The 27,522-nt window shown below is 41.2% G+C and overlaps 1 protein-coding gene across 1 annotated transcript in view; it reads left to right on the forward strand.

The window, feature by feature from the left end:
* VSNL1 (visinin like 1) overlaps positions 1–27,522 on the forward strand; it is a 256,316-nt gene that overhangs the window by 36,176 nt on the left and 192,618 nt on the right. The gene's annotated exons all lie outside the window — the stretch shown is intronic.

Genomic DNA, 27,522 nt, shown 5'->3' on the forward strand with positions numbered 1-27,522 from the left:
CCACGTTCTTACCATTCACAAAAGAGGAATTCCATCTAAGCAGGTTCCATAGGAGGTGAACCACAAGTGTGTATAGCCTAATTGCAGGCTAACAAGGAGGTGAGCATACATCTTTACCAATTGAGGATTCAAAGAAAGTCACAGATTCACAAAAAGTCACCAAATCAAGATTTATTCAAGCACAAAGTCACTGTATTTAAAGGACATTTATATCACAATTATTTGGCAGTATATATATAATTTTTTTTGAGTATTTCACTATTCATGATGTGTATTATTTTCAGTTATATATTTTAGTTCACTATGCACTATTCATTGGTTTTGCGGTTATTATTATCTAATTTATATACACTAGAGTGGTTTATATTTTTTTAAATCACTCACATAGTTTGATTTTGCATATTTTTTAATACCTGAAAATCATTTTGCATAGCAAGGTTAATTAGATATATACATCAAAGATATTGTCACTAGGAGCGCAACACATTATATATTTATGACTTTTTGGACACCCAGGTAGTGTTGTGTTGAGTGTTTGCGATCCTATATATATTTTGGACGGTCAGTGTCCATTCCCTTGGTTTTGAGAGGTTAATATTTGGTGGATACAGACTGGCTCGCAAGTTACACAGACATTTGCCAATTGAGGTCTTCCATAGTGTGGTCCGGTTGTGCGAAATGGTGTCCCACAGGTGTGCAAAAGTCATCTTCTTTATGTTCCTTGATGGTATATCTGTGCAAATTCGTCCTTGTTTGCAACTTCTGTCCTGTTTCTCCAACGTAAGATCCTCTGCTACATTTTCTGCACTGGATAAGGTACACAACATTACTAGTAGGTACCTGTAAATTTATTGGCCACAATGTCAAAAGAAAGGTACTGTAGTGAAGAGGCCTACAGGATTCTGAGTATGTCAGATGTGAGTGAAGGGGAGTCCTCACTGACAGAATCTGCCTCAGAATACGAACTTGTAGAAAACAGTGACACCCTGACAGGTAGCTTGGATGATGGAGAAGAGGTCCCTGCTAAGATCAGGCGTACAGGACCCCATGTATCTAAAGTGTTGGGATGCATGACTTGTCTCATATGCAGCAGGGTCCAGGTACTAGTGCCGCACTGCCTTCTGGTGAACTGGTGAGCACCAGCAGCTTTGTACATCCTGGCATGTTACATACTAGCACTGCAGTATCACTTGGTGACGTGGTGAGTCTTATAAGTGCTGTCCAAGTTGGTGTGATGGCTTAGTACTAGTAGCATCCTGCAGCCACCAAGAATTCACGAACAGCCCTTTGCAGGAACGCCATTCAGTTGCAGTGCATGATGTGTTTATTCTCACAGCAGCAGGGCGTGCTTTCTGAATATATACACAAGTGCATGTAGTGCTGCTGGAGGAGATTTCTCAACTCCATAGTTAAAAAAAAAGTATATATATGCCCAAGCATAGGGGCCTGGGATGGTCAGTCAGCAGATCGCTCCTATGCTCCTATACTTCAGCATATATTTATTTCACTTTTTTGGCAGAGATTTCTTCATCCACATCAACTGATGTGCATGAAGGAATCAGTTAGGTTCTTTTTTTTTTCAGCCCACAGACTGCATGAAAAAAAAGAACATTACATAAATGCCCAACAAAGACCAGTGACATGCTGGTACGTCACTGGACTTTAAATGGTTATACCAGGATGATGCCATCATGCCATCATCCTGGTATTGTTTTTTTCAACCAGCGGTCATCTTTTATGTAAAAGCAATCTTTGTGGCTATTTAGCCACTGGATTGCTTTTACAACAAGTGGAGGGGATGTCCCCTCCCCCCCCTCCATTTTCCACGGCTTTCTCAAACTCTCCTGTCTGACCGGGAAACCCGAGAATGCAGCCAGCGGTTCTGCCTGCTGACCATAGAGGTGATCAGACACTGGTACAGCTCCATTCATCTCTATGGTCTAAGAAACTGGAACCAATCATTTTGGTTTTGTCGGATATAAACAGTGCCATTTTTAAACTGGGAAAGCATCTGTTCACACCGATCTTGGTGTGATCAGATGCTTTAAGGGCAGAGGAGAGGTCTTGAGTCTAATAGACCCCAGATTTTTCAAAATAGAGTATCTATTACTGCCTATTGCTATTGATCGCAGGGGATATTTACATTCCCTGAGGTAACAATAAAAATTATTTAAAAAATGAAAAAAATACTTTTTAAAAAATTAAAGCATCTGGCACCCAGATCGAGGGCAGTAATTCTAGCACTAGACCTCCTGCATAAAGCTAAAGTGGTTACCTGTAAAGGCTTTTAAAGGGTTGTCTATAGATATTATAAATGTATGTTGTTGGTCGCCATTGTATGGGGGTGTGCAATTTTAAAGCATGTCAAGTTTGGTATGTATTTACTTGGTCTAACATCATCTTTTATATTTTAACAAACAATTTGGCAATATATGTTTTGTGCATCAAAATTCAAAAAAGTTTGTTTTTCCAAAAAATTGCGTGACATAAAAAGAATTGCAACCAACCACCATTTTATTCTCCAGGGTGTCTGCTTAAAAAAATATCTAATGTTTGGGGGTTCAAAGTAATTTTCTAACAAAAAATACTGATTTTTTTCATGTAAATAAAGAGTGTCAGAAAAGGCTTGATCTTCAAGTAGTTGGAAGAGTGGGTGATGTGTGGCAGAAACTTCTAATGTTGGTCATAAAATTCCAGGATAGTTCAAACACCTCCCAAATGACCCATGTTTGGAAAGTAGAGACTCCAAGCTATTTGCTGAGAGGCATGGTGAGTATTTTGCAAATTTAATTTGTTGCCACAAGTTTGTGGAAAATGAAGAAAGAAAACGAAAATGTATTTTTTCTTTCTTTATTTATCAAAACCTTGTGACAAATAATATCTGCAAAATATGCACCATGCCTTTTTTTTTTTTTGGGGGGGGGGGGGTGTTTGGACTATTCTGGCATGTCATGACAAATGTTTTTTTTTGTAATTTTCCAAGAACTTATGGCAAAAAAAAAAAATCTTCCTTGGACTCAGTGTGCCTCTCAGCAAATGGATTGGGGTGTCTAGTTTATGAAAAGGGGTCATTTGGGGGGGGTGAACTATCTTGGCATTTCAGGGCCTTTGAAACTGAAAACCTGGAGGTGGTCATTGCTTTTTGGGCCCTGTATGCAGCTAGGCTCCCAAAAAAGTCTCACACATGTTGTATCTGTATATTTAGGAGAAGCATCAGGATGTATTTTGGGGTGTAATTCCACATGTACTTATGGCATATGAGCAATATATCATTTAAGTGACAACTTTGTGTAAAAAAAAAAGGAAAACTTTTTTTGGTATTTTTTAAAAACTTGTGAAAAAAATAAAATCTTCCATGGGCTCAACATGCCTCTTAGCAAATGTCTTGAAGTGTTTACTTTCTACAAATTAGTCATTTTTTGGGAGGGGGGGGGGGTGTTGTACTGCCCTGGCATTTTAGCACAAGAAGTGTGATAGGAAGTCAGATAGCAACAGCTGTGTAAATTCCAATGTGTATACCATAGTTTGTAGACACTATAACTTTCACAAAAAACTAATTAATATCCAATTATTGGGATTTTCTTTTTACCAAAGACACGTAGCAGAATAGATTTTGGCCTAAATTTATTGGATATTTTTTATACCAGAAAGTAGAAAATATTAGGTTTTTTTTTGTTTATATCGCAAAAAAACAAAAACAAAAAAAAAACAGTGGTGAGCAAACACCAGCAAAAGAAATTTCTGTGAAAAAAAGGGATATACATTTTGTTTGGGTACAGGATTGTATGACCACGCAATTACCAGTTGAAATAGCGCAGTGTTGAATAGCAAAAAAAATGCCTTGGCCTGGATGGGGGTAAAATCTTCCAGAGCTGAAGTGATTAATGTAGATGACATTATTTATGTTTGTTAAAAAAAAACTTACCTCTGTATATGGTTCACATTTTTTTGTAAATGGGATTAGCGATATTTGCATTTTACACTTGCAGACTCTGCACAGTGCTCTGCACAGTGGTTGTCCTTTGCTGTTCTAAAACAATGAGAAGATCAGGGGCGGACTGACAACTCATGGGGCCCCCGGGCAATAGGGGATCATGGGGCCCCTGTGTCCTTGCCCAAACTCAAAAAAGCCTATGAAAAAAGGTACCAGGGGCATCTCATGGGGCCCCCTACTGACCCCAGGCCCTCGGCAGTTCCTGAGTTTCCAAATAGTTAGTCCGCCCCAGATCCTTCTACTTAGACTGAATGAAGCAAGAACCATCCGTGGGCAGCTATAGGTTTTTGTTTCAGCCATTTATGAAGCTTACTAATGGCATAGTCTCACATACCAATAACTACTCGGCTAAAAATCTAAAACTAACAAGAAATAATAAAGCAAACCTGCACTTTGCCTTTTTGGGACCAAGAGAAGGGGTGATGTAATTGTGGCGCTGGGCTCCATTCACAAAAACAACTTGCATGCGGTATTTAGGTGTCCGCAGACATTTTGCCTAAATATTGCATATCTCATGCAATCCTGAAACTGTCAATTCACTATATCTTCTAATACCTATCCACCCTATCCGAAAGTAAGGAAAAAGTTATTTCCTTTAGTTATACTTTAAAAACAAAATATTTTTCTAAATGTCAAATATTGAAAGAAAATAGTATAAAAAATAACACACATATCTATAAATATAAAAAAGACAACGTTGTAGAAAGGTGTGTGATTTTTGATACTATTTTCAATCATTTGGCATTTTTATATTTTGTATTTTGCATTTACCTAATTTGTTTTTTATACACCCCAGGTGTCCCGTGAGAGTAGCGTACCTTTGACTGATATTCCTGTCACCTTTTTTTTTTTGTATTAATACATCTGCTGCAGGGACCACACTGACTTAGTGAGTTAGTATATTTATATGGTTTAAACCATTTTACCTCTTTATTAGCAATAAAAGAAGTACAGGGGTTCTAATTCTTCTCCACTGTACAGTATCTATTCCACTGGATATTGCATGAGATAAAATACAGCATGGTTTCATGAGATAAATACTGCATATTTCGCTGAAATTCTGCATGCCTTATTTTAGTAGCATTCTTTTTGGAATGCCCAAAAACTTTTTGAAAAACGGTATGAGGTAATTTACCGCAAACTTTAAAGAGGAAAATACAACTTTGTGAATGGAGACCACTTTTTTATCATTCTCTTGGTAAGATGAATAATAAAGATGATAGTGAGAAGTAAAATAATGATGGATAACAAATACACGTAGAAGTACTTAATTTCTATTCCTATTTTTTTTAACCAGTAGATTGCTTTTATGCTTTAACTTGCCTTCCTTTCTCTTCCTCACTGCTCCATGTCTCCTCAAGAATCCAATATGGAACATGGAACCTCTGAGCATTGGGTGGAAATGTGACATTCTCCCTTGCCTCCTTCATCGTTGAACCTGTGCCCTCTCCCATCCAGCATTCCTCTGCCACCTATTTCCCAATGACAGAATGGGGGGCTGACAAGCATTAGCGCGGACCTCATGCCTATTCCCACTTAAGTATTTCAGCTCTCCCATAACTTGTGGCTAAGCTGCGGGCCTCCGTAACACAGGTTCAAGCCTGATTGCTTAAAGAAACCAATTACTGGGGAGAGAGCCAGATCACCAACTCCCTCACAGTTAGAGGACCCTCCACCTAAGCCAGGTACCAAGCTTCACGACAGGCTGCAGTGTACCTTGCACTAGTTCTGAGTTACTCGTAGCAACTGCATTCCCCCTCCAACCTGTCTTGCGGAGTAAACTCCTTGTAGTAGCTATGCTTCATACCCCACATGTGCGTTACTGACCCAAGGTCGTTACGCCCAGAACCTTCATGAACCCCTTTTAATAACTTCAAACCAGGCTTAGAAAAATTAAAATGCTTTACTGAAGCTCTCATAGTGCAAATATCACAATCTCATAGATAACATTCACAGTTTCTCCTAAGTAACTGTCTTGGGCTGCCCAGGCATACCTCAACAAAGTAGTCCATGCTTTATGTTCTCCAGGGCTGGCAGATCTTCAGACTTTCGGTGCCTTCCGACAGACTGCAGGGCACAGCAGTCCTCTTCTGGTGTCTGCAGCTTTCACAGCATCTTCTTGAGCAGGAACTTCCTGTGAAGTAGCTAGAGATTACATCTTTTTTCTTGACTCCATCTACTTCCCATGCAGACCAACCTATGAGTAGAGCCCTCTTCCTTTTTATTATAGTACAGGGAAGAGGGCAGAGCCCAGAAAAGACCAGGAAACTGCAGAGACAAACTTAACCCCTTCCCAGCCTGGGCAGCTTGACTCACTTGCTAACAGAACATATTCCACGTGTAGGCAACCTGCCTACTCTATGACGTTAGGACCCCTAACTTGCATTGTTTTTGATTGTCACTGAGTTGACAAGCAATGAAGCAGAGATAAGGATGGCAGCTCCAGAACTTGCACCCTCAAAAACAAGTTCGTAGCTACAGCTTACATGTTTTTCTTCTGACATGTTTTCTTTAAAGTCACCTTGTCCCTAGCTGGCAGAACTTGCAGAAGGATCACTCTAAAGGAAAGTGGATGAATACTTAAAGAGGAACTTTAATCCCCACCCCATGGTTTTATTACCCATTTAGTCTGTTATGTTGGGCTCTCTTCACAAAAACCCCCCCAAAAAAACAAAAACTCACCTGTCTAGCAAATCCAGCATTGTTCTGCTGCAATCCACTGTCAGGTGAAATAGCCGGTCACACGCTGCCATCTTGATCCACCTCACCGATGGGATCTGGCATTGTCTTCGAAGTCCAGGCAGCCAGGCCCCAATGATGTACATCAAACCCACCTGCTGGCCATTCTGTGTCCTTGGTCCTGCAGCCTTCCAGGATGAGGTGGGCCAGTGAAAAACAAACAGAAAAAAAATGTTTTGGAGGCAGCAGTGGTTGGAAGGCAATAAACTTCCTTTTGGGAGTGAAGGTCCAATTTAGGCTGACCAAGTACAAAAAGACATTTCTCATACAGCATACAGTGGGGGACATGCTATCCAACATGCCTGGAAGTGTTGGATAAAGATGGTGGCTGTGGCTCAGGAGAAGACTAAAGATTTTCGGGTCACTGTAAAGAGCAATTAAAACATCAAAGTCAGAGCATAAATTCCAGTAATTGATGGTCAGGAGTTTTTTTGTAGCCTGGTTAAATGTAACCAGTTGGGGTTGATTTACTGAAGTCAAGTGAATATTAGTGAATAAGATGAAGCTGCATTTCATTTGAATACCCAATTATGTGTTAGAAAAAATCCTGCATTTGAAATTTCCTTTCGCACATGATTGGCTATTCAAAGTGAACGCAGTATCACCTTATTCAGTAACATTCACTTTGCTAGTTGGACAGTCTTTACGCCTTTAATAAATCTACCCAAAGTGTTCTAACTGCAAATAAAGCATAATTTCCTCTTAACCTGTACATTCAGCTTTCAACTTTTATTCTTTTATAGATAAAGACCTTTTCACTTGAGCCATTTGACGTCATGTAATAAGTGCTGCCTGTGGTCTAACTTCCTAATCCTGCCCTAAGGAATCGTAGCGCACAATATAATCACCACTCTGTGCCCGGCCCTGTGGTTTTATAGTACATATACTGCTAGGAGGTCCTCAGATTGATGCATTGTGTCATTTAAAAGTAATTATAACTGACGCAATGGCTGGTTGGCTGGTTTGTTTGGTACATTATTAATTAGTGCATCATGATCTCATTTTATCTGTAATGGACGGTAGGACTGTTTCTTGTTTAATGTTAATCCTCTGATGTTTTTAAATGGTTATCTTAAATATTTTGTTTAATTTATTTTTGCCGTGAGAATAAATATTTGCTGTGTTGGTATGTTGAGTATTTAAAAACTATCATTAATTTTCTTAGCATTAGCTGGACTAAGTTTAGACATGCAGTTGGGGGGGTGCGTTAAAAACGTACAGTTGATCCACATGCCTAGCACCCCCGCACTGCCCCCTCTTAAGCTGCAATGGCAAATTCACACCTGTGGCAGAAACTATCAAACATAATGCGATTGGCGGGTGGCAAGCCTGCCAAATGTAACCTACTCATGGGGAAGTGCTGCAAATTCCCCGTAATCACAAACTATGCATATTCGTCCAGCAAACGTGAGGCATCACATGCCCTCCTCACTGCCTATCAGTCGCAGGCTAGGCACACATCTAAATGTAGCCCTAAAGAGGAACAAAACTCTGGAAGCTGTGCCCAGAAAATAGCAGACAGATAAAAGAAATAGTAACCAGTATTTTCTGTATGCCTCCTGCAGCCGATGCCTTGTTCTGCACTGTCTCTGCATGTGGGTGGCCATTTTGGTAGAGGCAGGGTTTTGCTTCCCCATGTCAGAGCTTACAGCGAGGGGAAGAGTGAGTAACAAAGTAGTGGAAGTAGTAGTCGCCATCTCTAAACAAAACTATTGTTTAACCCTTGCAGGGTTAAAAAAAGGGGGCTTCCAGATTCCGATAATCCTCCCCTCTGACAGACCTCCACATCCACCGGTCCAGGGATGTCGGGATGAGGCACTTGTCCCAATCAACATTGCATTAGTTCAATCCAACCCTAGCCCGAACTGTTCACCCACCTGCCTGCTCAGACCTTCAGCTGCCACTGCCGGATGTTATTCATTTAGTGGCAGAATTACTACTGCCACTAAACTAAGCTTCCAGCTGCCTAGGCCAGGGATGTGGAGGTGAGGCCCTTGTCCCCATCAACATTGCATTAGTTCAACCCAACCCTAACCCGAACTGTTCACCCACCTGCCTGCCCAGACCTTCAGCTGCCACTGCCGGATGTTATTTATTTAGCAGCAGAATTACTACTGCCACTAAACTAAGCCTCCAGCTGCCTGGGGCAGGGATGTGGAGGTGAGGCCCTTGTCCCAATCAACATTGCATTAGTTCAATCCAACCCTAACCTGAACTGTTCACCCACCTGCCTGCCCAGACCTTCAGCTGCCACTGCCATATGTTATTCATTTAGTTGCAGAATTACTACTGCCACTAAACTAAGACTCCAGCTGCCTGGGCCAGGGATGTGGAGGTGAAGCCCTTGTCCTCATCAACATGCCCTCCTGGCAAGGCACCCTTCCAATGTTGAGGGCATGTGGCCTGGTTCAGGAGGAGAAGGGAGGAGCATGTTTGCTAGAACACATCGTACAGGTGTGCCACTTTACATGCAGGTTTAAGGTATCCCCCAAATATGTTTTTTAAAGGAATGTCACCCTTCAAGCCATATGAAAAGACTCACAGCTTGCTAAATTGTGTTTTTTAAACTTTTTCTTTGCATTGCAACTTGTCCCCTATGAAGGTGCCCAAAAGCTTTGAAATGGACCTTGAAAAAAGCCACAAAAAAATAAAATTCTGCTACCATAGAGTTCAATGTTCGGGATTTGCCAATTTTTTCATGTGTCCAGGGAACTGAACTTGCTTGGTCCGCTCATCACTAGCAGCTATGGATTATGTTACTTTTTGGAAAATATGACAGGAGTCTTTGCTTTAACCAAAGTTGTCAGAAGCAGCCCAATCTGTGGAGTCAAGTACAGCTCAGCGTTTGTGCCAGGTCTATTATTACATTTTAGCTGTTTTGTTACTAAGCAAATAAGATTCATTTATTCCACGCTGCATCCAATTATTTGGACACGGGGAACAACACAGTGTTTGTAGTAGTGTTACCTAGGTTCTACCAAGCTTCTCTTTATCATGGCTGAAGAGTGTTTTGTTTGTATAAGGAAATACTGGAGTGCCAGCATTGTTTATTGAGGGAGAGAAATGGGTTACATTTCATCGGCTGTCACTTAGCTAGCTCTGACCTTGTGTAATCCGAACGCCTGGGGGATCCTACAGCGCTGTCACAGCAAGACAGTGGCTCCTCTATTATTGTGCACCATAAGATTCTGTGTACATTGCTATCTGTGTAGATTATTACAGCCTGGCATGGCTTGTGGGCTCAAAGGATATTACATAAACGTATATTGGCTGCTTTGTGCATTTTTATTTGGTATTGACCACAAACTGCTGCTATAGTAGACTTCTCAGCTACTATAGGCCCCAGGGGACAAAACTAATACTGTACATATGATCCACATTTCTGCTGTGGTTGCAGAGACTCAGTACTTGCAACTATGGAGGCACTAATACATTTTAACTAATTTGAACATAATTTTACATCTACAACTGCAACATATGGAAACTTCATATGACTGAGTTATGCATATATCAGTGACCTATAAGGAGTCATCAGCATACAATTTGTTGTAACATCTGCAACCATGGAGAGCACTGCCTATCACTGATGCATTCAAAACTGGCATGGAGGAGCTCAGCTATGAGGAAAGATTAGAGGAACTGAATTTATTCTCTCTTGAGAAGAGGAGATTAAGGGGGTATATGATCAACATGTATAAATACATCAGTGGTTCATATAGTGAACTCGGTGTAAAGATATTCACCCTGAGGTTATCACAGAGGACAAGGGGGCACTCTTTATGTCTGGAGGAAAAGAGATTTAATCTCCAAATACGGAGAGGTTTCTTCACAGTAAGAGCTGTGAAAATGTGGAATAGACTCCTTCAAGAGTTGGTTCTGGCCAGCTTAGTGGATTGCATTAAAAAAAAACCCGGATTCTTTCTTAAATACAAAGAATATAACTGGTTTCTAACATTTATAGGTAAAGTTGATCCAGGGAATATCAGATTGCCTCCCAGGGGATCAGGAAGGAATTTTTTCCCCTGCAGGAGCAAATTGGATCATGCTTTGCTGGGTTTTTTGCCTTCCTCTGGATCAACTGTGGGTATAGGATTATAACTTTTTATTTTTAATGGTTTAACTGGATGGACTTTTGTCTTTTTTTCAGCCAGACTAACTATGTAACTATGTAACTGCTGTGTGAAATGTGAACCGATCAGCAATAGGCAGTGTCACCAGTACACATATTGTTGTGCCATGATACTAAGTATTAAAGATGAACTCAAGGGAAAACAAAAATCTTCCTTTACAAAGGGGATGCATCCCACACTGCAAGGGCTTAATGCTTTATTGTATCCTGCATCCCCACAACCTCTTCTCCCATATGCTTCATAGGTTGCATACCCTCTGATGCCATCAGGCACAATGCAAGGTGCCTAGCCCTGCATTGGACTTGAGGTTTCCAAGGGGCAGTCCACAAGCTGGAAGGTAGGGGAGCAAAAGGGGAGTGAAGGATCAGGTACATAAAACTGTTTTTCTGGGCCCCCTGCACTGCAAGGGTTAAATGTTGCAAGGGAGTGTTTTTTTTTGTTTTTTTTTATGAAGAAAGGCTTTAAGCAGAATATGTATGTAATTAGCAAAAAAAAGCTCTCCACCCTCTTATTTAAAAAAAACAAATTAAAGAAGTTAAAAAAGTTCACTACCTATAAACATGGGATCATCACCTGAATTAGATGGCAGATGTGTCATTGCTGGCAGTACTTTAGGTACTACACTAATGTCCATATTTAGCGCTTACTAGTGATGTTCTCTGAAAAGGTTACCTAGTTACTAAACCTCAGACCCTGCATTCACTATATCTGGTTTCCCACAGTACACAGAACATGGAAATGCAATTATTTTAGTAAATATAAAATGCTAAATACCTTTTCTCATCAGCAATTAGAGCAGTCTAATGACATCATTAGAGCACTGGTTAAAGCTTGTAGGAGGAGTTTTCTTTCTGCTCTAGGAGGATGCAGAACCCCTCCACTCTGTCCAGACAGTGCTGATTGGCCCTGTACTGATCACATGCACCCTCCCAAGAAAAAAAAAACACTTCTCTAGCAATACACACCAAACTGAGCATGTGCAGAGTGTCTCCACACGATGTGTCTTTTCTGGAGATGAGAGGGGGACACTGGAAGAAAGGGAGGATTAGAGAAGTCAGGATCAAACAGCATTTTTACACAATGCAGAAGATTAACCACTTAGGTTCCACAGTGAGTATAACCAGCATGCTTTACTGCAGATACAGATTGATTTTACTATTCTGGGTTTAGTAACACTTTAAAGCTGAACTCCGTGGAAGTATGAAAGAGAGGCTTGGTTTCTGGCTAGTTTTGGTGACAAGAGCACAAGTCCCTATCCCGCTCTAGTCCTGGATACTGTCCCTCCTGCTGAGGCCGATCCCTCTGCCATCTTGTGCTCTACTCCTTGTCATAGGCTTCCACATGGCATTCACAGTCATAGAACTTTGCATCCCCAAGGAAGGAATGTCCATACAAGAAGTAGTTTTGCTGCACTTTACTGGTGTTATTCAGGAAACCACATTACAGTCACATCACAAGGACATACATTCTGGAGTTAAATTACATTACACAGTTATTCACACTTAATGAACGGTCTGCAGTAGTCACAAATGAAAGCATGTGCAGCACTTTAGCAGCCTTCTCCCTTACAGTCTCCCTTACTTAATGCCAACTGTCATTAGTACTCACAGGTCTGCGCTCTCTGTAGTCATCTCCTTGCTAGGTACAGTACATCTCTCTCGGGAACTGCCCAGGGAAGTGGCCTCACACAGGTATATCCAATGTGCCCTAAATGGCCTTTTGCACTCTGCCCTAGCCTCCACCTCTTTAAGGGCAGAAAGACTATAGCCGGCTCATCTTGTGTACAGGTCCATTCCACCCAGCCTCCTGCCCTGTCCAGGGCCTACATGTGCTGGCTACACCCTCACAGGTGTGGAGTGTTTAGTTCTCATGCCTCAAATGTCTCTGTGTTCCTCCCTACCTAGCTTATATGTGGATGCTGACTCACCCCTGACACCACTGAGAGGCCTAACACCTGGTGTCACTACCTGCTGACCCAGACACTATTCTGGTACAAGGCCACCTAGTGGTGAAGTAGCTAACTGTACCTGCCTACAAGCATAACCCTTGCAGTTCCCTCCTCCCTGGAGGGGTAAATGATCAATTTGCCTAAGGGATGAATATGCTGATATACTTACCTTATTCATCATTTCAGGATTCCTCCCAAGCCTCTTCCCTTCACTGCTTGGCTGGTCACAGACCCGCATTGTGTGGGAGGGCACGGAAGGCCACATTCCAGAGCATCAGAAGACAATGAAGGAGAGTGCAGACTGCTGGGGGTGCAAGGAATAAGGAGAGTGTATCATCCTGTACATCCTTCCATGGGTAAGCAGATAACCATTGCAGTGGACAGCAGGGTGAAGGTTAATTGTCCTCGGAATTCAGCTTTAAATATACACTTTTAGCAGTACAAAGTGGCACAGGCTTTGCTTATTGGCTGTTTTGTCTCACTTACAGGACAAATATTCATTTTGATATGAATATGAGCTGATGAGAGAGTACAGGTTTGCCATTATGTTCCTGCTATGCTGCCATTACAAAGGCATTAATAAGCACAAAGCGGTTGTTTCGTCTTCTCATCCAGGGAGGACACTTGGAGGAAGATCAGACTGTTCCAGAGTTCCCTGGAGTTCTATATATAACAGGTGTTTTCCTAGCACTGAAGAGCCTGGGATCCCTTAATATCCAGTGCATGAGAACATACAAACGTCTTATAAATTACTAGTTGCTTCAGCAGCAGATGGCATTTAAAGGGAGAAAAAAGCGCGAAAGCAGAAGAGGATAAAAATACTAGTTCTGCATGAGTTTTTTTCCTTTTAATTGGAGCTGAATTAAAAGTTGACTAACAGACATTTGAGATATGTAAAGAGCAATTCCCGGCAATTGGTGGAAGCAGCCATTGAGCAGCTGATGTTTGCCAAGCCAACACAGCAAGCATGCTAAAGCCAGAGCAGTAACATACATATAGTGCCAGAGCTTTTTCTTTATTTTTTTTTTCTTTGAACAGAAGAAGGAGAAGGATTAGCATCCCCTATTTCTGCTGTTTTTGTCCCTTCGGGAACATTTCCCTTTGCTTCCTATCCTGGAGACACAGTGTGAATTAGGAGGAAATCTCCCAAACATGAGGGAAAATCTGCCTTAGGCAGTTGTCACCAGAATAGGTGTCCCCATTGGAAAATTCTCTATTACTGTTATGGTGACAACTATAAAATTTTGGATTCCCTACAACTCGCTATCCAATATTAGCAACCTCTAGGACGGTGGTTCTCAACCTTCCTAATGCCGTGACCCTTTAATACAGTTCCTCATGTTGTGGTGACCCCCAACCATAAAATTATTTTCGTTGCTACTTCATAACTGTAATTTTGCAGTGAGAGGAGTAGTGCCACATCATTGGTGTCAGTGGGAGGAATAGTGTCCCATCGTTGGTATCAGTGGGAGGAATAGTGTCCCATCGTTGGTATCAGTGGGAGGAATAGTGTCCCATCGTTGGTATCAGTGGGAGGAATAGTGTCCCATCGTTGGTATCAGTGGGAAGAATAGTATCCCATCATTGGTACCAGTGGGAGGAATAGTGCTACATTGTTGGTGTCAGTGGGAGGAATAGTGCCCCATCATTGGTGTCAGTGTGGGAGGAATAGTGCCCCATCATTGGTGTCAGTAGGGGGGGGGGAATAGTGCCCCATCATTGAAACTAGTGTGGGGGGGAATTGTGCCCCATCATTGGTGTCAGTGTGGAGGAATAGTGCCCCATCGATGGTGTCAGTGGGGGGAGGAATAGTTCCCCATCGTTGGTGTCAGTGGGGGGGGGAGGAAATAGTGCCCCATCATTGGTGTCAGTGGGAGGAATAGTGCCCCATCATTGGTATTAGTGACACCAATGATGGGGCACTATTCCTCCCACTGACACCAATGATACTTACTGACTCCTGCTCAAGCCTGGGCTTGCTCCCTCCCTCTCCCATCTACAGCCAGCATACCTGGCTACAGCAGCACCATCTGCACGCTACAGACACTTACCTGTCAGCTGTCTTCCTTCCCCTCGCTCGATCTCCTTTGATCTTCGTGCTGCTGCTCGGCTCCATCTCTCCAAGCTCCACCTCCTCGCCGGTGATTGGCCGCCTGTGTGCCTCTTCTGAGCTACAGTTCTGGCGGCCAATCACTGGCGAGGAGGCGAAGCTGTTGAGTGATCCCGGGGATGTGGCCAGATGACAGGGGCGGCATGTCATCCCGCACACACATCGCGGTCCAGGGAAATGTGGATGTATCTGCATGTGGGCGGACCCGCCTGGAGACTGATAGAGGAGCGGTGTCTCGGTTCCTAAGACCATCGGAAATATGGTCTTAGGAGACCCCTGTGAAAGGGTTGTTCAACCCCCAAAGGGGTCGCGACCCACAAGGTTGAGAACCGCTGCTCTAGGACACAGACATGGATTGCACAGAGCACTTCACATGTGTGTTGCTTGTAAGTCTTCAGGTTGCAGGATGTGCTTTATTGCTTCCTCTCTCGGCCTACTGTATTACCAGTTACTCTCAGATATCCAGGCTCTGAGTTTGGTGACCTGAATCCTGGTACTATTCACTTTAATCCACAAAAGTTAAGCAGTTCTAAATTAAATTACAAGTCCTGATGAAGGGGGAGCCTTGAGCCCCTGAATCGTGTTGGTTTACTGTTTTACATGTCTGGATAAATAAAAAACCTACTGGACTTATCCATTCTTTGTGGTGCTCTCATCCTACCATTCTACTTAAAACAAAACTTGGCCAACAATTACGATGCTGTTTTGAGAGGGTTGTTTCATTTTAGTTATAGGGCAAGGTGCACTTTTGGGCACTATTTCTTTATTTAAACTCCTGATGAAACCATGAGGAATTAGTAAAACATGTTGAGTGATGGAGTAATCCTTGTTTTTTTGGTGTACAAGCCTTTTTCTTTGGAATGTGGTTTACTGTCTCTTTTGCTAGCCCCCTCTGGAGATTTTAGGGGACGTTTGGATCAACGAGAAACTAGAAAGTTAGTGCACTAACATAGAGCTATTTATAAGGACATAGACCCTTGTAGAGGGCAATTTCTATTTTTATACAGGTAAAAACAGTTTTGAAACTTGTGATCCACCTTCCATAAATGGGAATTTTTAAATTAACATATAATAAGCGTAATATAAATAATGTAAAAAATATGCAGTGAGATCCATATATATTTGGACACAGGTACAGTTTTAGTTTTTTTCAGGTATTTACCAAAACATATTCAAGCTATAGTTATATAATGGATATGGGCTGCAAGTGCATACTCTCAGGTTTAATTTGAGGGTATGTACATCCAAATAGGAAGGGTTTAAGAATTACAGCTCTTAAGAGTAGCCATCCCCCCCTTTTCAAGGGACTAAACGTAATTGGACTTTTAAATATAGTCAGAAATAAAATGTTCATTTTTAATATTTTGTGGAGAATCTTTTCCTGGCAATGACTGCCTGAAATCTGGAACCCATGGACATTGCCAAAGACTGGGTTTTCTCCTTTCTGATGCTTTGCCAGGCTCTAACTACAGCTGTCTTCAGTTGTTCTTGGTTTGTGGGTCTTTCTGCCTTTAGTTTTGCCTTCAGCAAGTGAAATGCATGCTCAGTTGGGTTGAGATCAGGTGATTGACTCGGCCATTGCAGAATATTCCACAATTGCAAATAGCTCTCCTGCCCTCCAAAGCACAAGGGTACCAAGACAATGGCATGGGTGCACTGCAGTGGTATGCTGCAGCAATGCGTGGATGATCAATAAGCAGGTTAGGGGTGTTGCCTCTATGCATTTTGCTATGCTAATAATGCAACCCCTTATACAAAGGTTCACTTTCCAACTGGTCTTCATTGTTAAACCTTGCGTTGGCCCATGCCTCTTGTTATCTTGCAGATCAGATCGCCACTTGAGCTTAAAGATATAGTTTGGCTTTGGGGCATATAATAGCAAAAAAAAGTTTAACTTTATGAAACTGCATTCATTTTTTTCCATTATTAATACATCAACTGATAAAGATGTTCATTAAGTGTAATAACAGAAGACAGCCATGACTTAAAAAAAAAAAAACTTCACATAGATATGATGATGAGTGTGAAATATGTTAGCATGCAAATCACTGCAGTGTGCTATGGAAATTGCTTGGGGGTACAAAAGGCTAACTCCGTCCAAATACATATTTCCAGTAAGTTAAATCACCTACTGGCTTTTCATAACTCTAGTTGGCAAGTTTTCCCAGTGGTGCATTGGCCGTTACAAATTATTGTGTCACTTTGACCGATGGTTTCTTTATCATGTAAATTAAGCATATTGCTGCAGAATAGAGCTGTGAGAGATGGAAGGTATTGATGCAAGGCATTCTAGCACACCGAGTCTTCTAAACATATCAGAAGCCAGAAGATGATTAAAGCATAACTTTATCCAAAGCTTTTTTGTTCATTAAAGTGAACCCACAACAGAAAAATCAGTCTTTTTATGCAGTAAAGCATGCTTGTTATACTCACTGTGGAACCTACGGATTTAATCCTCAGCATTGTGTAAAAATGCTTTTTGATCCTGACTTCTCTGATCCTCCCCTATTTCTACTGTCCCGAGTCCATCTGCTGGTACTACAGAGCTCTAGGAGTCACTCCACACATGCTCAGTTTGGTGTGTATTGCTAGAGAGTTTTTTCTTTCTTAGGAGGGTGCATGTGATCAGCACAGGGCCAATCAGCGCTGTCCAGATGGGGTCAGGGGTCCTGCAGCCTCATAGGACAATCAAGGGAGAATGAAAGTTCCTCCTCAAGGAAACGAGAGGGAATGGCCACACAATAGATATTTGAATCTCTTCCCTGCTAGACCCATAGGGAAACCTTGAATATCATGAAACATACATACTGGAAATACAGTATAATGTTGAAAATGATCAGCCACTCACTTTAATAATGTTTGGTCAATGAATTTTGGTGGGCAGGTAGCTTAAAGGGAATCTGTCAAAAACTCCAGGTTGGTCATCTCCATCCTTGTCACTACTAGGGCCTCCCATGGGCACTAGGTGCTGCTGCCCATTGGCATTCTCTACTGATTTCTCAATATAATGGATCTCACTACCCAGATGGTGTCCTCAAAGTGACCATGTCAAGATCAACAGATGACATAGGCGGTACCCTAAAAAGAAAGCAACTTTATACATACCTGTCTTTTAGTCCATTTGTTGCTGAAGACCCACTCTGAAGCAGAGGTTCATTTTGACTCCTTTGGCTGGTCAAAGAGTGAGTCCCCCACCACTGGCCACTGTGGTTCCTTCTGATGACCCCTTGTCTCTGCTTGACACAATATGACTTAGAGGTCAGCAGGTGGGACCACAGTGGACACTAAGGGACATGGTCTTCTACATACCCAGAAGTGTGGAATTGGATCAGCCCCGGGAGCTCTTCTACACAGTGAAGTCTTCCCAAATAGTCTGATGGACAGGTATGTACAAAGCTGCTACCTTTTCAGCGTAGTGCTTGTGTAATATTGTTGAACCCCTCCCCACCAGGAACACTTTAAGAAGGGTAGCCTGTTTGCTTGTTCCTTCCCTGCTTAAGCCTCGTACACATGATTAGAATATCGGACCAATAATCGTCTGGTTTTTTTTTGCATGCTAGTCTCATATCGAAAATGAAGATGTTACTAAAGTTACGAAAATTCTCATATGACAGAATACAATTTCGGAAGTGATATAAGTATTGTATCGTATTGTAATGTATTCTTTTGTTTCCAAGCATGTGCAGTCTGGGTCACTCGACTTTTTTCGGACAAACACTATGCTGATTAAATGAAAATTGTTCTCTCGGGTATCATACAAGAACATTTTTCGATAATATTGCATGAACTGTCGTGATCGGCTCTCAAAAGCTGTGTACTAACTATCAGATTATCGGATGATCACTCCAAAAGCGGTATTTTATGTCCGATTTTTCCCATTGTGTGTACTAGGCTTTAGTGTTTAGTATCAGAATCACTTCACTGATCAAGACGTTATCTCACATATCAGCAGTAAATCAGTATTGCTGGTCATGAGTGACTTTGTTCACTTTATGCCATCTCAAGCTGTGGGAAGGGGGTGGATGGCTTCAGGGTTACAAATAACAAAGGGGATGGTGCTTTTCAAGTATTTTTTAAATCCCTTTACAGAAACAATTGACAGTGACAATTGTGTATTGTTTGAAGACAACCAGGAGTTTCCCCTTTAACTTGAATTTTCTCTTCTGCCATATGCTTCCTAAAGAAAAAGGAATGATGAGCCAGCTCTGTACCTTTATCTGTCAGGCAGGCCTGCAGCTGTGCTCAATGATAAGTGCAGCATTCATTATCCATTTACATTCTGGGCACTGTACAATATGCACCTCTTTTTTCTATTATTACCCTGCTAGTGATGGTTCTCTTGTTATCAGCTTCAACAGATAAACACATCTTCTGCTGATTATATTTTGGATGAAAAGCTATGGAAAAGGCAGACTGTAGGAAAGGGGATTGAGAGAAAGTAGAGGGATAAAATATTATTACAGTATGTAAGAGTCACAGCGATAGGTTTGCAGACGATAATTGGGTGCACTTTATCAGGAGTTAAACTGGGATCTCAGAGGTGGGGTTAGTGCAGGGTAGTTATCATACCTGAAATGCTCTATCAGGGCTCCACTTAATAATGGCTATTAAAGTATGTGAACCCAATCACTAAAAGCTCATATAGGCTTTAACGTGGACCTTTTAGTAAAGCTGGGTATACACTGGTGGAATTTTGAATTAAAATTCATGCAAAAATTCTTAGGAAAATTCATACGAAAATTCTCAGGACATTTGAATGTCATTCAAAAGTAGTTCAAGATTTTGTTTGCTTTTAACATTCATCTTTGGAATGAATGGACCATACTGAACAAAACCACAACATCACATACAATTTATACACTGCAGAAAAAAATTTCCATTCTTCTCCTTCCAATTTTCTCATCACTGCGGTGAAAAACAAAAGTCAATTTGACCCCACTAAATAATAGAAAAACAAATGAATGTTCTTCCAATTAAAAATGTCTAACGAAATTCTACTTCTGTATACTAGTAGTCTGCATGAACATAGCTGGGAACTCTCTTTACAAACATGCATGAACATAGCTGGGTACTCTCTGGATCTTGCCTGGAGACTCCAGTTAATCAATTTGCTGCTGGGATACTTCCACCTCTACTGCTTTAAGCTGACAGGAGTACTCATGTGTGCTAAGAGCAGGGAGCAGCAGGCCAACATGGGGGAGGTGGAGAGGGCCGGGAGGAGGTGTCGGCTCTGCTCTCTCTTACTCCAAGCATGGTACAGCTTTGCTGTATTGGGCCAGCATACCCCCATGGGACCTGTACAGGAGTGGACTTTTTCAGCGGCTGCATTTGATTGCATGACAGGTCAGAGCTGCAGAGGAAGTTAGTAGGTAACAGGTAGGCTAAAGTTGGCAGCTGTCAAAGGGTTCCTCTTGCTGATAGATGTCTTAGGGAAGATGTGTACTGTATATGTGTATGACAGCAGTAAAGGATATAGAGGTGTATATACAGTATATATATATATCTATATATATATAGATATATATATATATATAAATATATATATATATATTTTTTTTTTTTCTTTGTGGACGGACACGTTTTCGTTTTAGCATTTATACTGAGACATGTAGTTCCACAATGTAACAAAGATCTCATATTGCTACGATTGCCCATTTGTTGCCCTTGTATTATCCCAGTTGCCCATTTGTTGATTTCATATTGTCACGATTGGGACGCTGGTGCCCATCATCCTTGGTTGGTAGGATGCAGGTGGCTTCTCCTACAACCATTCAGGGACCATGTAAACCTCAATAGTGTATAATCAATGCTTGCACCACTGATTACACATTGCTGTAATTTATATGAAGCCCATGAGGACCAGCATTTATATTTGTCTTGTACACTGTACGCATGTTAGCAGAAATGTACACGTTCATACAGCATGAAATACCTTACATATGCAGCTCCTTGAATGCAGATTTTTCCATTTTCAGTTTATGCAGCTTTAGACTTTGGACCAATACAGATCAAAGTGCATGAACACACAGCATACAATACTTCTGCATATAGATCCATATAAATTAGTGATCTGAATGCGGAGTATTGTATGCCTTTGTGCATGAGACCTTAGGAATTATATATTTGCATTACTAATCGGTCGCAAACTTGTTTACTTTTTTTGTAACTCTACTTAATGTAGTTTTCCTCAGTCCTCATGCACACTGGACATTTTACAGCTGCTGTTTTTGGCTTTTGACATTTTTTTCTACAGCTAGTAAACCCCCCAGCTTGTTATCCTATGTGTTAATGCACACATAGGCTGTAATCAATGTTTTTTTGGCTGGAAAAAAAACCCAGGACTAGTGGGTTTCTAGAGGACATTTTTAGCTGTAAAAACGCTCTAACCCTGAAAACGTGACAAAACACGTCGCAAACCGGCGTTTTTGATTTTTGTTTTCCCCCCAAAAATTTGTTTTTTGGCCCAATAACCCAAAAGTGGAAAAACGTGGGAAAACGCGGAAAAACACTGCTAAACGCTAATGCAAAAATTCTACAAAATGTGACTTTACACAGCTAACATTACCAGCATTATCAAAACACCCAGTGTGCATGGAGACTCATATATCATTTAATACATATCTTTGTATCTCTACTACTGTTAATGTTCCAAAGTTGCATTTTCTGCTGTCTTTTTGAAATTAAATGATAAAAAACAAATACAACTGCTATTGAATGAACAGCAGGAGAGCAACCTAACTAGGCCAACAAGGTTTAGAGTCTGTTATTGCTCTCGGGGTCTTCTTGCTGATTTTGATTATCTTTATTTCTTGTCCCATTGTCCCAGGGATAAAAAGGAAGGGGTAATCTAACCACTGGAGTCTCAGACAGCAATCAAACCTGACATAGGTTATAGCTGTTCCCCACTGTATTCAAAACATAAAAATAGGGTTGATTGAAGTTGGATGATAGCAGTCAGGCACATGTGGAAGAGTTAACAACTCTGGGACCTGTGTGTAGCTCTTTTCTATCTTGGCGTTTACATAGGAGATCTGAAACAGAAGAAAGCTGTGCTCCCATAACGTAATGGACATTTCACTTGTTCTGGTGAGTGTAAGCCATGCTTTCAAGTAGCACTATGATAGCATACTACTATATTGTTGGGGATGTGGGTAAGACATACATATCTAAAGTGTCAAGATTCAACCAAGAGTGAATAAATATCATATTTTCATAAACAATTTGAAAACCAAGGTCCACGTCTGTCATGGTCCAGTCAGGACGGAGTTAATAAACATAACATTTCAACAGTACAGTGCAAAAGGAAGGCCAAATGTTTCTTTTGTATGCCATCACAGCGGTGGTCATGTAGACCTGTGTGTTTTCTCATTAGACACCAGACCCGCATCTACATCCCAGGTTTCACTGTCAAGGTATAATGTTCTCACCTAGTCTCTGAGACAATTGTGTTTGTTCCAGTCCTCCAATGTTTAATAACCCATAGCTCCCTTACTGTGAAGTGCACATACATAAAACTTTTTGTAAGAGCCTAGTTGCACAGAATTGAGATGCTAAGCTCGAAATCTGTCAGCTTTATTGTAGAATATTGGAGAGCTATGAATAAATTGGGTATTTTTATGTTGGTATTTTGTTCAACGTAAATCATCCATGCTTGTTGTCTGCTCATAGCCAAACAACACCTGAAACTATTACTCTTTCTTTTGGATCGATAATTCATGACTCAGCACAGGTATGAGTGTTTGAAGATTTAGATTACCAAAATTCTACCTGTTCTAATTAGGTAAGACGAAGCAGCCAGCCCCTTTCATCCAGTTGAATAGGGTTATGAGGATGGCAATTCATTATGATCTCTAAAGTATAAAGTTGAGATTTGCAATCAAATCTGGGTCATATCTGTGTATTCCATCCAACCCCATGAGCACAAGAAACACTTTTTATATAAGTATGTTGATCCCTTTTATTTTTAATACTATATGCTTAAGTGTGCCTTTCTTTGTATTGTCTGTGTTTTGTAACTTTCTGTGCACTACCTACACATAATTTAAAAGCTGGTTTTTGATTGCTCAAAAGAGTGCACAAATCTTAAGCGAATGTGAGTATATGTAATAACTGTGGCCTGGTTTAGGTAAACTGTAACTGCTGGAAAGAGCAGGGTGTGGGGCTAGCAAAAGCCTGTAGGCCAGTCTGCTTGAGTGTATTGACTGGAGGTGTGAGGAGCAAGGTTTCTCACAAGCTTATAATTAGTTGGTGGTGGCAATTTGAATATTAAGCCTCATGCACATTAGAAGTTTTGCCCCAGTGTATGAGATGCTGGCGCTTAGGTGCTTGCCAAAGGCACAGATGCATCATTGTCCATCACTGCTGCCAGCCGCCTCCAAAACTCAATGAGAAGCTGAAAGCTCCTGCAGTTGGATGGTGTAACATGTAGGGCAATATGCACCCAAGGACAAATACTTAGAATGCAGGTTACCTGCGTTAGGGCGTTTGGCCCTTGGCACATACTGCCGTAAACATTAGTATCGCTTGTTGCACTGTGTAGCCTCGTCCAACCACAGCAACTTATATCCTCCCATAGAGTTCTACATGCAACCATCAGCATGGCTGGAATGGCTCAGGGCCCAAACGCTGGAGTCGCATGCATTATACCGAAATGTCAAGTGTGCATGAGGCCTTAGTGTGTGCATGTTGATTTTGGCTGTTTCTTGTGCCTGGATTAAGGAATTTGTGGTTCGTATGGTAATTTTACAGAGTGTTGGTCAATTTTTGAAGTCAAGTGATAGGTGGCAACACCTTCATCCCTGTACCCCAACAAAAAGACTTTTTTTTTTTTTCGACTAGTGTTGTAATAGCTTAAAACATCTGGGGGGTTTTTTTTGGGGGGGGGGATTTCCCTTGATGGACACACAACAGGAAGTCAGAGGAAGTCTCTGGAAAGTGAGGGAACCTCTCTTTTTAGTTGCCAGCAGGTGTTACCTTTACCATTGATAGAATTTCTTTTTCCAGGACAAGTATGGAGGCTGGATTTTCCAACTGGAACACAGACAGCAAAAAAAAAAACCCTGAAGTAACATCCATTCTGCACCTTCACTTTTCACTCCTTGAGGAGGGTGCAAGGCCAACAGAGATACTATGTCAATCCAAAGCAAAATGAAGAGTTCTCCAGAGATGACAGATCTCAAATCTGCACTGAGATCTCAGTTGAGATAACAACATAGTAGCTTATGAAGAGGTGGTTGTACATATTTTGCTGCATAAGTTATTTTAACTTTGATCTCAGTAAAGGTTTGAGGTCTGTCATCTCTGGAGTGCTGGCCATTTCTTCTACTCTAGCAATAAAAGCCTGCCAGGTGTTTTAACACCTCCAATCTCCATACAAAACTGTGAAGAATACCACATTGCTGTATGCATTAGAGCTTGTGGAGTGATCCTTCTACTATGCTGGACCCATGTCATGTCATGGCTGCTGTAACATAATTATTTGTATATTGAAATTTCTACAGTTTATCTGCTAAGTGGCAGCGCAATTAATACACAATTAAAACGCGGTTTTCTTCATGAATAATTTCATGCTTTCATGCACGAACCAATTTGAGGATTTAGTCATTTTCAAAATGTTTTAACACGGAATCACCGTGGAGGAAATGTGCTGGAAATATGCCAATAAAAAGTGAAGGGAGTTAAAGCGACATTCCCATGGACACACCATCGATTTCTCTAGGTGGTGATTTATTGGCGTTAGAGCAAAATTGCTTTCAGATCAAGAAAACAGCTTGGATAAAGTGTGGTTATTTATCAGTCTTTCTTTTTTGGTAGAATCATAAATCTTTCTGCATTGATCCTCATTTATCAATGTGTCTAAAATGCAAATTGTATTACCCATAGCAACCAGTCAGAATTTCATTTCATTCTTTTAAACGTTACTGAAATTTTAAAGTAGACCGGTCATTGGAAAACTATGTGAATAGAGAAATCAAGAAGGAGCCTTTTTTTTTTGCTCTGAGCTCTATTACTTATAGCCTAAAAGATATACAAAACCTAAACCTCTCCTCCACTGTCTGACGCTGTGGAAAGTGCCCAGGTCCTCAGCATTCTCCCATATAATGCAGGACTGCTGGTCCTTCTTTGTGCTTGATGACTGTGACGGGTTGGTTAGTGAAGGAAAGAGGTTTTGGGGGACCATTGGCATGAAAAGCAGGAGATCTGCAGGAGTGAGGAATAAGGTAAATATATCACCTTTTTTCATCAATCCCTATGTAAAATGAGCAGTAAACCCTTGCAGTGAGGAGAGAGAGACCCACTGCAGAGCGAACATTTTTTTCAACCTAACAATCAGAGAAAACCCCATCACATTCTTTGTCTTCTGTGTCTCTTTGGGGAGATTTTCCTTAACTTCCTGTTCTTTGGACAATCCTATACAGTCACTCTTCGGGGCATACCGGCATGTTCTGGCACAAAAAAGTCCGGGGTAAATATATTCGATTGTGCCTGTAATGAGTTTAATTTATCCAGCTCACATTATATCTGTGGATTATATATGTGGGTTGCATATTTCTCACACTTGAACTAAAGAAGCCATTTGGATGAATGGAGAAAGTCCAGTTGAGTGTGACTAACTGCTACTAGTTATAATGAAGTAATAAAAATTACTCCATAGAGCAGGGGCGGACTGACAACTCATGGGGCCCCCGGGCAATAGGGGATCATGGGGCCCCTGTGTCCTTGCCCAAACTCAAAAAAGCCTATGAAAAAGGTACCAGGGGCATCTCATGGGGCCCTCTACTGACCCCGGTCCCAGTGCCCGAGTTTCCAAATGGTCAGTCCACCCCTGCCATAGAGCAATCTACTAGGTCTTGTATTTAACTTGTAAAACTACCTTGGACAGTTATTACAGTAACAAGGTTCCCCGTTGGAAGATTTTTCCTCTCTTTGGATGCGAATTAAAGCTAAACTCTGGGAATCAGACAAGTCTAGACTTCAATGCTGTTCTCTTCTACCCAAAGTTCTGGTCTGTGGGCAGGCAGTTGGCGGTCCCTCAGCATTATCACAAACAATGCAGGGCTTTATCCACATGGATTGAGGAATAAGATAAGTATTTCACCCCTAGACTAAACAAGCATTTAAAACCCAACTCCAGAAATTAGAAAAGAATATATACCTATGGAGTGAAACCACACTGCAAAGGCTAAATGCTCATTATATCAAGGGGTGCCCCATAAGGAGATTATTGTACCTTATTCCACATTACAGTAGGGTCCCTTCAGCAGTGCAGTGGTCCCCACAGTCTCCTCTGTAAGGGGCTCTTGGCTGAGGTCATACGTTCACCCTTATCATATTCAGTAAACGGTTAATAGCCTTGCATTGTATATGATGACACTGAGGGACTGCTTACAGGCCAGAGAATCTGGAAGAGGGCAGCAGTGGAGTGTGGATAGGGACGGTTACAATGTTTGCTCTTCTACTGCCTAGACATAACTGCCTGGGCAGCACAGTGGCTAAATGGTGAGCACTTTCACCTGGCAGTGCTAGCGTCATTGGTTTGAATTCCAACCACAGCACCAGCTGCCTGGAGTTTGCATGTTCTCCCTGTGCCTGCGTGGGTGCACTCTGGGTACTCCAGTTTCCTCCCACACTCCAAAGACATGCTGGTAGGTTAATTGGATCCTGTCTAAATTGGCATCAGTATGCAAATGTATGAATGTAAGTTAGGGACCTTAGATTGTACACCCCTTGAGGGCTAGGGAATGATGTGAATGTACACTATGTATGTAAAAGCACTGCATAAAATTGACAGCGCTATATAACTACCTGTAATAAATAACAGTTATTTAAACCTTGCAGGACGCTATTGCAAGGGTATATGTTTTCTAATTCCCAGAATTGGGGTTTAAGATTAAATCCCCCCAACCTGACAAAGTTTCAAACTCTTCCACACTGTACTCATAATGTAGTGTTGACCTATGCTCATATTTATACAGTATATATTTGTACATACACTCCAACATAAAGCATTCTGAACAAAAAAAACATAAAAATAATATTGTGCTGAATTCTATTTCCAGAATAATAACGTCTATATTTTATTCCAGATGAAACCATAATTTTCTTTTGTTTATATCAGATGTATTCACTTCCTTTTCAATTAGAGAGAATTTCCGTACTTGGCTGCCCAGGTATCTGGAGCAGATGTGACTAAAAGGAAATCCTATATGACCTTATTTATTAAGGCAGAGCAAACGGTAGTATTTTTTCTCTTAAGTGCCATAATGAATATCAACAGATCAGATGCCTGGTATCTCAAGATTTCCGAGGATTACTGCACACAGTTGTCCTGTGTATAGTTCTTTGTCTATTACATAATAGCATATTTATTTGGGTTAGATGAAAGACCAAAGGATTGGACCCGGCCTCAAATAAGCCTCTCCTCATAAATTGCTAAACTTATACTATGTGGCCAAAAAGAAATCTGTGTACACGGTATCACCACACCTCCTACTCTATGGCCAAAGGTAAACTATATGAGCAAAATCTGGGGATATCTGATCATCACACCTACCATATGATCAAACATTTATCTAAATGATTGGCACGATTATTTGAGTCA

This window comes from Staurois parvus, unplaced genomic scaffold (assembly GCF_062004578.1).
Source record: "Staurois parvus isolate SC_StPar_1 unplaced genomic scaffold, SC_StPar_1.0 ptg000098l, whole genome shotgun sequence".
NCBI lineage: Eukaryota > Metazoa > Chordata > Amphibia > Anura > Ranidae > Staurois > Staurois parvus.